The following is a 7,449-nucleotide window of genomic DNA, read 5'->3' as shown; positions in this document are numbered from 1 at the left end:
AAGGTCTAGGCATGGCCGAATGGCCAGCCTCCCAAAGTGATCAAAAGATCTAAAGAACAAAAGATTCCAAAGATCCAAAGATGAAAATACAATAGTAAAAGGTCCTACTTATAGAGAACTAGTAGCCTAGGGTGTACAGAGATTGAGTAAATGACATAAAAATCCACTTCCGGGCCCACATGGTGTGTGCTTGGGCTGAGCAATGAAGCATTTTCGTGTAGAGACTCCTCTTGGAGTTAAACGCCAACTTTGGTGCCAGTTTGGGCGTTTAACTCCCATTTTGGTGCCAGTTCCGGCGTTTAACGCTGGAAATCTTGAGGGTGACTTTGAACGCCGGTTTGGGCCATCAAATCTTGGGCAAAGTATGAACTATTATATATTGCTGGAAAGCCCAGGATGTCTACTTTCCAACACCGTTGAGAACGCGCAAAATGGGCTTCGGTAGCTCCAGAAAATCCACTTCGAGTGCAGGGAGGTCAGAATCCAACAGCATCTGCAGTCCTTTTTAGTCTCTGAATCAGATTTTTGCTCAGGTCCCTCAATTTCAGCCAGAAAATACCTGAAATCACAGAAAAACACCCAAACTCGTAGTAAAGTCCAGAAAAGTGAATTTTAACTAAAAACTAATAAAAATATACTAAAAACTAGCTAAATCATACTAAAAACATACTAAAAACAATGCCAAAAAGCGTACAAATTATCCGCTCATCAGCATGTCAAGTGCACTAATGCTTCTATGTGCAAGATGCATTTGATAAAATAAATATTATGTAATGAAGACAATTCTAAGGGACTTATTTAGCATAAGTGATCAAGTTGATATTGATGCTAAAGATACTTATGAAAATAAGCCAGTTGATAATTTGACGGTTCCTTGTATACGTAATATAATGATGATGGTGAAGTAGACTTGGTAAGGAATGATTTGAATGAAGTTCTCATCGATGTCGCAAAAGAAGTCTATTTTTCCCACAAGTATAACACAAGATCGGATGAAGAATATGATTCCGAAGACTTTTGAGTGACTTGTTTCCCTTATTTATGGTATATAAGTTAGATCTATCGCTGTATTTTTGCAGTTTTGAAATTGATTTGCTGAACAATTTATGTATAAAATTTGGCAATTTTTGTTATGGTTCACTACTTGATTTGCTCTTCATTTTGTTGTTTTGCATATTTGTTGTTTTCTTGTAACCTTTTTTCCTTATTAGATGTGTATGCAATTGTATTTTATGGATGTTTAATATTTTTATACAGTAACATAATGAAAAATAGAGCAACTTCAAAGAGAATAAGGCTCGTAAAAAAGTATCAAGCTCATGCAAAAGTTAAAGAAATTGAAATGAAGTAAGTATCTTCTGCTGCGAAACTAGTCCAAAATTTCAAATTCAAAGGTGATAAATGAAGTAATCAAGCCAAAATAGCACATCTTAAGAGAAAATTAAAAATTGGAGACAAAGAAAGTAGAAAAAATTCTATGGAAGGGAGAACTAAGATACTTGTGGACAATGTATGAACCGGTCTGTAAGGTCTTTGATGGAGCACAGAAAGTGGTGAATTAAAAATTATTAAATTAATTACGTTGCCAGTATAGTTCTTAACTCACCGAAAATCTGCCTATCAATTTAGAAATATGTCACAGAGAATTTAAATTAAAAATTACTGGGAGTTTGAGTCCCAGGTCGTCTCCCAACGAGTTGCAGGAAAGTGTGCTATTTTATTAATTAGATGTTTCCAAAAAGTTGAGTTAAGTAGATGGAAAATTAAATTGAGGAAATTTGAATAATATAAATAAAAGCCTTGACTGGGAGTTGATTAGTTGGAATCTCTATTATTGATGGAGTGATTTTAGGATTAATTTATAATTAATGGTTGTTCTGTTTAGTTATCCTTTACTAGGTAAAGGAAAGTCAAACAAGTTGGAATGATAGATCTGTTCACGAGTTGCAACCCACTTAGTTCAAAGGGATTGGTGTTAGTGACAAGATAGCAATCCAACAGTTATCCCAATTACAAATTCTCTTTCAATCCTTCCAACTCAAGAGTTCCTTTCAATCAACTCCCCATCAAGTGAGGGGAACTACTCACTCATTGTAAATAATAAATCCATAACATATGAAAGGGAATTAAAAGAAGACATGATTATTGTATTAAATCATAAAAGTATTCAAATGACAAAATTGAACAAAGCAAAGAACATGGAAGAAATAAACCAAGTTAAGAGAACGAAGTAGAATGACGAAGCCTTGATGAGGAAATAGCTCTTCTCAATGTTCCAATGCTAAGACCAATTGAAAATTAAATTCTAAAACCTAAAGAGAAAAACCTAGAGGAGGAGTGAAAACTAGATCTAAAACTGAAAACTGTGTAGAATGAATGTTGTGTTCTGTTTCTGCATGTTCTCTGGCTCTAGTCTGCTGTTCCGGGCCAAAAACTGGGTCGAAATTAGGTCCAAAATCGCCCCCAGTGAACTCTGCAGATTATACAGATCGCACATGTCACGCGATCGTGTCACCCATGCGGACGCGTCACTTGCGCTTTTCCATGCCACGCGTCCGCGTCGTCCACGCTACTTCGTCGCTTGAGCTTTTCCAATCCGCACGGTCACGTGAGCCATGCGGCCGCGTCACTTTGATTTGCTCCCCTTCGCGCGGTCGCGTGAGCCATGCGACCGCGTCACTTCTCGCTGGTTATCTCCTCAAATTTTTGTGTTCCTTCCATTTTTGCCAGCTTCTTTTCCAATCTCCCATTCATTCATGCCCTGTAAAGCCTGAAATACTCAACACACAGATCACGGCATCGAATAGAATAAAGGAGAATTAAAAATACATAATTAAAGTCTCTAAGAAGCAGTTTTCAACCATGTAATAAATTCAGGAAGGAAATCTAAATGCATGCTAATTTAATGAATAAGTGGGTAATGATCATGATAAAACCACACAATTAAACACAATATAAACCATAAAATAATGGTTTATCAACCTCTCCACACTTAAACATTAGCATGTCCTCATGCTTAATTGAAGGAGATAAAGTAGACAAGTATGAACATGTAGAAACTCATGAAATGCAATGCAATCCTATATATGTAAATAAATGCAACTATATGATTCTTGCCCACTTGATCAAAAGTAAATAAGCTCTTCGAAACAATTACAAATCAAATTCCACTAATTCTACCCTTATACAATAAAACAGATAAAAATGCAAGAGGATAGCCTATGAAAGTAGGAAACATGAAAATTCAAGCATTGAACCCTCACTGATAATGTATGTACGCTCTAATCTCTAGTGTATAGGGTAATCACTCTATCCTTCTCTAATCATGCTTTCTAACTTTTGTTTTTCTCCTAACCAATCAACAACAGTTAATATACCAATGCAAACATCATGAGGTCTTTTTAAGGTTGTAATGGGGCCAAGGTATAGGTAGGGGTATACATATGGTTAAGTGAGCTGATAAATTGAATCTTTAATTAACCCAAGCTTCAACCCAACCTATATATTTTTAATGTAATCTTAAAGTTCATACCTAGCTACCCAGAATTTCCTTTTTTTTCAATCCATACTCATGTATCACTTTGTATTTTGATTCTATCATACGTGCATTGATCTTTGAATTCTGAATTCAACATTGGGGTAATTTTGTCCCCTTATTTATTTATTTATTTATTTATTATTATTTTTTTACACATTAAAATAAATATAGCTTATCAATGCATATAGATTTTTTTTATTCTTATAGTTTCACATAAGTAGGTATCCAAATTTCCATTAAATTTTCATGACATATTCCCTTAACAACTTTTGTTCCCACAATTTCCCATACCTAACTAGCACACACAATTCTATCTTAAGCTAACCAAATATTCAATTTGGGATATACAATTGCTTTTCAGCTTAAGGTTAGTAATGTGGTAAAATATAGAACAAATGGGATTTAAAGGCTCAAAGTGGTTAACAAAGGTAATTAAAAAGGGTAGGCTTAATTTGGATAAGTGAGTTTAAACAAATAATGGCCTCAATCATGTGCAAGCATGTAAATATAATAAATATTGGACATATAAGATAAAACAAAATATAGATTACAATCATAGAGAAGTAAACACACAAGAATGAAATAATTATGGTTAAATAATGTAACCATACATAAAGGCTCAAATCTTTCACAGGTTGTGTGTTCTTTAGCTCAAACATCATGTTCCAAATACAACTCAAGCAATTTTATCATAAAAATTTTGAAAAATTAGTGAAATTTTGTTCCAAAGATAGAGTCTTAAAAGAAACTTATTGTCTTTTCAATCAAGTAGAACATGCATGCAACTATCCTAACCTATGCAAATTATTCTATTCTATAAAAGAAAGAAAATCTAACTAAAATATCCTAATTATTGGTGCTAGAGAAGAGAAATTACCTCCGGAAGTCAGGTACTGACCGACCTCCCCACACTTAATGCTTTGCACCATCCTCGGTGCCATCTGTCAGGAACAGGGGTGGGCTAGAAGCAGTATCTCCACAATCGGGACCGTCATGGCTCCCTGTGTTGGTAAAAGAAGTGGATTCTGGGGTGTCTGAGTCTTTGCAATCTCCTCTAAGTAGCTCCCTGAGGTGTTTGAATCGTCGGTGGTTGCAGCGCTCTCTCGACTTAGCTTTGTGTTCTTGCCGATCCAACCTTTTGATTATCTGCTGGAGCAATTCATCAGTTGTAGGTGCTTGTGGGGTTGAAGAAGGATTATCTTCAACTGAAGCAGTAGGAAAACTTGTAGTGGCTGCTGGAAGTCTGAGGTATTTTCCGTTAGGGACATACTGATCCTCCCATGGAAGCACGGCTTTGGTGTCCCCTGCTCTGTAGTAGACTCTGGCTGCTGAGACAAGATCGGAGACCAAGGCGAGAAAAGGTAAATTGCGCGCAATTTATACGTGTCCCATAGCATTTCGGATATGGCATGAGAGATTCAGAGGTTGGTCTGTAAGGATGCACCATAGTAGAACGGCCATGTCCGCAGTGAAGGAGGACTCGTGAGTGCTCAGAAAGACGTAATGGGACATGATCTGTGCCCATACGCGAGCCTCCAAAGTAAGTGCTAAAGCCAAGATTCCCTTAGGATGGGTACGGTGGTATCCGTAGATCCAACGGCTGCCAGGTAATGCGATAACTCCGAAAACGGAGTCCCAGTCAAATTGGTACCTCTGGCGCTTAAGTGCGGCTTCTTGGAAGGCGTCCATTCCTTCTGGCATAGGGGGAAGACTTAGAGCTTGCTGAATGGCCTCTTCTGTAATGGGGACTTGCTTCTGCCAGACATAAACAGACTGCAGGGTTGGCATGTAGAAGTTAGAGTAGAACTCAACTACCCAAGAAAGATTGACCTGTCTCGGCTGTCTCTGTATGAAACCCCATTATCTTCGTTCAATTTGCGGCTCAACAAAGGTAGCAATATTGGACGGGAGGATAAGAAGGTATTCATTGTTATAGTTTCTTTCTGCCAGGATAGGGAACATCTGCTCACAGTAGCGATTGGAAAATCGCGCAGTGTCCTTTGCTGGAAAGGCTTTCTCCTTTTCATCAACCTTTATTATCCTCTTAACTCTCTTTGTTGAGGGCTTGACTGCGGTTGAAGGGGGCTCTGCCACTAATGTTCTTTTAGTTCCTCTTCTTGCTGGGGGTTTAGGAGTTGCTTTCTCCTTTCTTTTCTTGGTGGCCATCCTGAAAAAGGGAGGGAAAAGTAAATTAAGTTCAAATAGATATATAGCAAGGAAGAGAACGGAAGAGTGGTGATGGATGCACATTAAGATATAATTGATATTAACACATGCTCTCGAGTACATATGAAAAGCCATCAATGAAAAATAGTGAGTGCATCGAAACATAAGTGGATGCAAGGTGTTTATTAGCATGCCGGAAAAGGGCATGAGTAGCATAGACCAAGCATCAGTTGTAACAAGCCAAAATGTTTGTATTGACAATTAAATTCAATTAAAACAATGGTAAAGAAATTTGTGAAAAGCAAGCATTGAATGGTAGAGTAAAGTAATGTAGAAAAGTTCATAATGCTATATGTGCTTTTTCACAAACACATGGCATGCATGGTAAATAAGATATAGAAAGTATGAAGGTGAACATGCAAGCCCTTAAAAATAATAATAATAATTGTCAAATAATTTGTAATAATCCACAAGCATATAATGAGGAATAAAGACTCAAATAAATTTCTAACACCATGTAAAAAGGAAAAAAAGAAAAAAAAAAAGAAAATAAGAATAATGAAAAGAAGAGGAAAAGAAAAAGAAAATAACATATAAAATAACAATAATGATAAAAAAAGAAAAGAAGGGGGAAGAAAATAGAACCTTGGTAATGGAGGTGGGAGATAGAAAGGGATAGGTAAGATAGAAGGAAGAAGGGAGAAAGAAGAAATAAGGAGGGAAAAGAAAAATTCGGATTTGGAGGAAAGAAAGATAAGATATGTGGCAATTTTAGGTTGAGTTGTGCGGCGCATGCGACGCGGCCGCGTGGGGCACGCGTTTGCGTGGATGCACTTTAAGTATGGTCAAGCAATCGCGTCGGTCACGCGGTCGCGTGACCCATGTTATGCTTCTGGCGCGAGTGCAGCCTCGCGCCAGCACAACTCTCTATTCAAATTAATTTATTTGCCAAAATAGGGTGACGCGATCGCGTGGGTCACGCGATCGCGTGAGTGTGCTTTAGAAAATGGAGGACGCGGCCGCGTCGGTGACGCGGTCGCATGATAAAAATTTTGCTTCCAGCACCAATCCAGCACCACTCTCGCACAATATTTCGTTGTGCACCCTTTTACGTCGAAAACTCAGGGCACGCGACCGCATGGGGCACGCGGTCGCGTGGGAGGCCATGATTCCCATGCGACGTGAACGCGTCAGGGATGTGGTCGCGTGGGTCGATTTGTGCCAGTGGCACACCTCCAACCACGCTCCAGTGTGACTCTCTGTTCACTTTTATTTTTCTTTACTCTCCAAGCGATGCGAACGCGTCGCTGATGCGATCGCGTCGCGTAGCGAATTTTTTTTTTGAAAAATAAAAACATGTAAATGCAAATGCACGAAAGTACTAATAAAGAGAAGAGTTATTGAATAGGAAAAACTAAAAATAAAGAAAAGAACGATCATACCATGGTGGGTTGTCTCCCACCTAGCACTTTGCTTTAACGTCCGTAAGTTGGACGCACCACTTGCTCAATCTTCTGCTATGTGGGGATCTTCCAAGAGAAAGATCTCAAGCTCCTTGTTTCTCTGCATCTTCTCGCCTTGGTATAGCTTCAGGCGTTGTCCATTAACCTTAATAAGTTCAGAGCTTGAAGGATGGCTTAGGTGATAAACTCCGTACGGTTCGGCCGTCTCTACTCTATATGGACCTTCCCATCTTGATCTCAACTTACCTGGCATGAGCCTTAGTTGAGATTTGTAAAGGAGGA

Source organism: Arachis duranensis, chromosome 4 (assembly GCF_000817695.3).
Source record: "Arachis duranensis cultivar V14167 chromosome 4, aradu.V14167.gnm2.J7QH, whole genome shotgun sequence".
Lineage (NCBI taxonomy): Eukaryota > Viridiplantae > Streptophyta > Magnoliopsida > Fabales > Fabaceae > Arachis > Arachis duranensis.
This window is presented reverse-complemented; position numbering follows the sequence as displayed.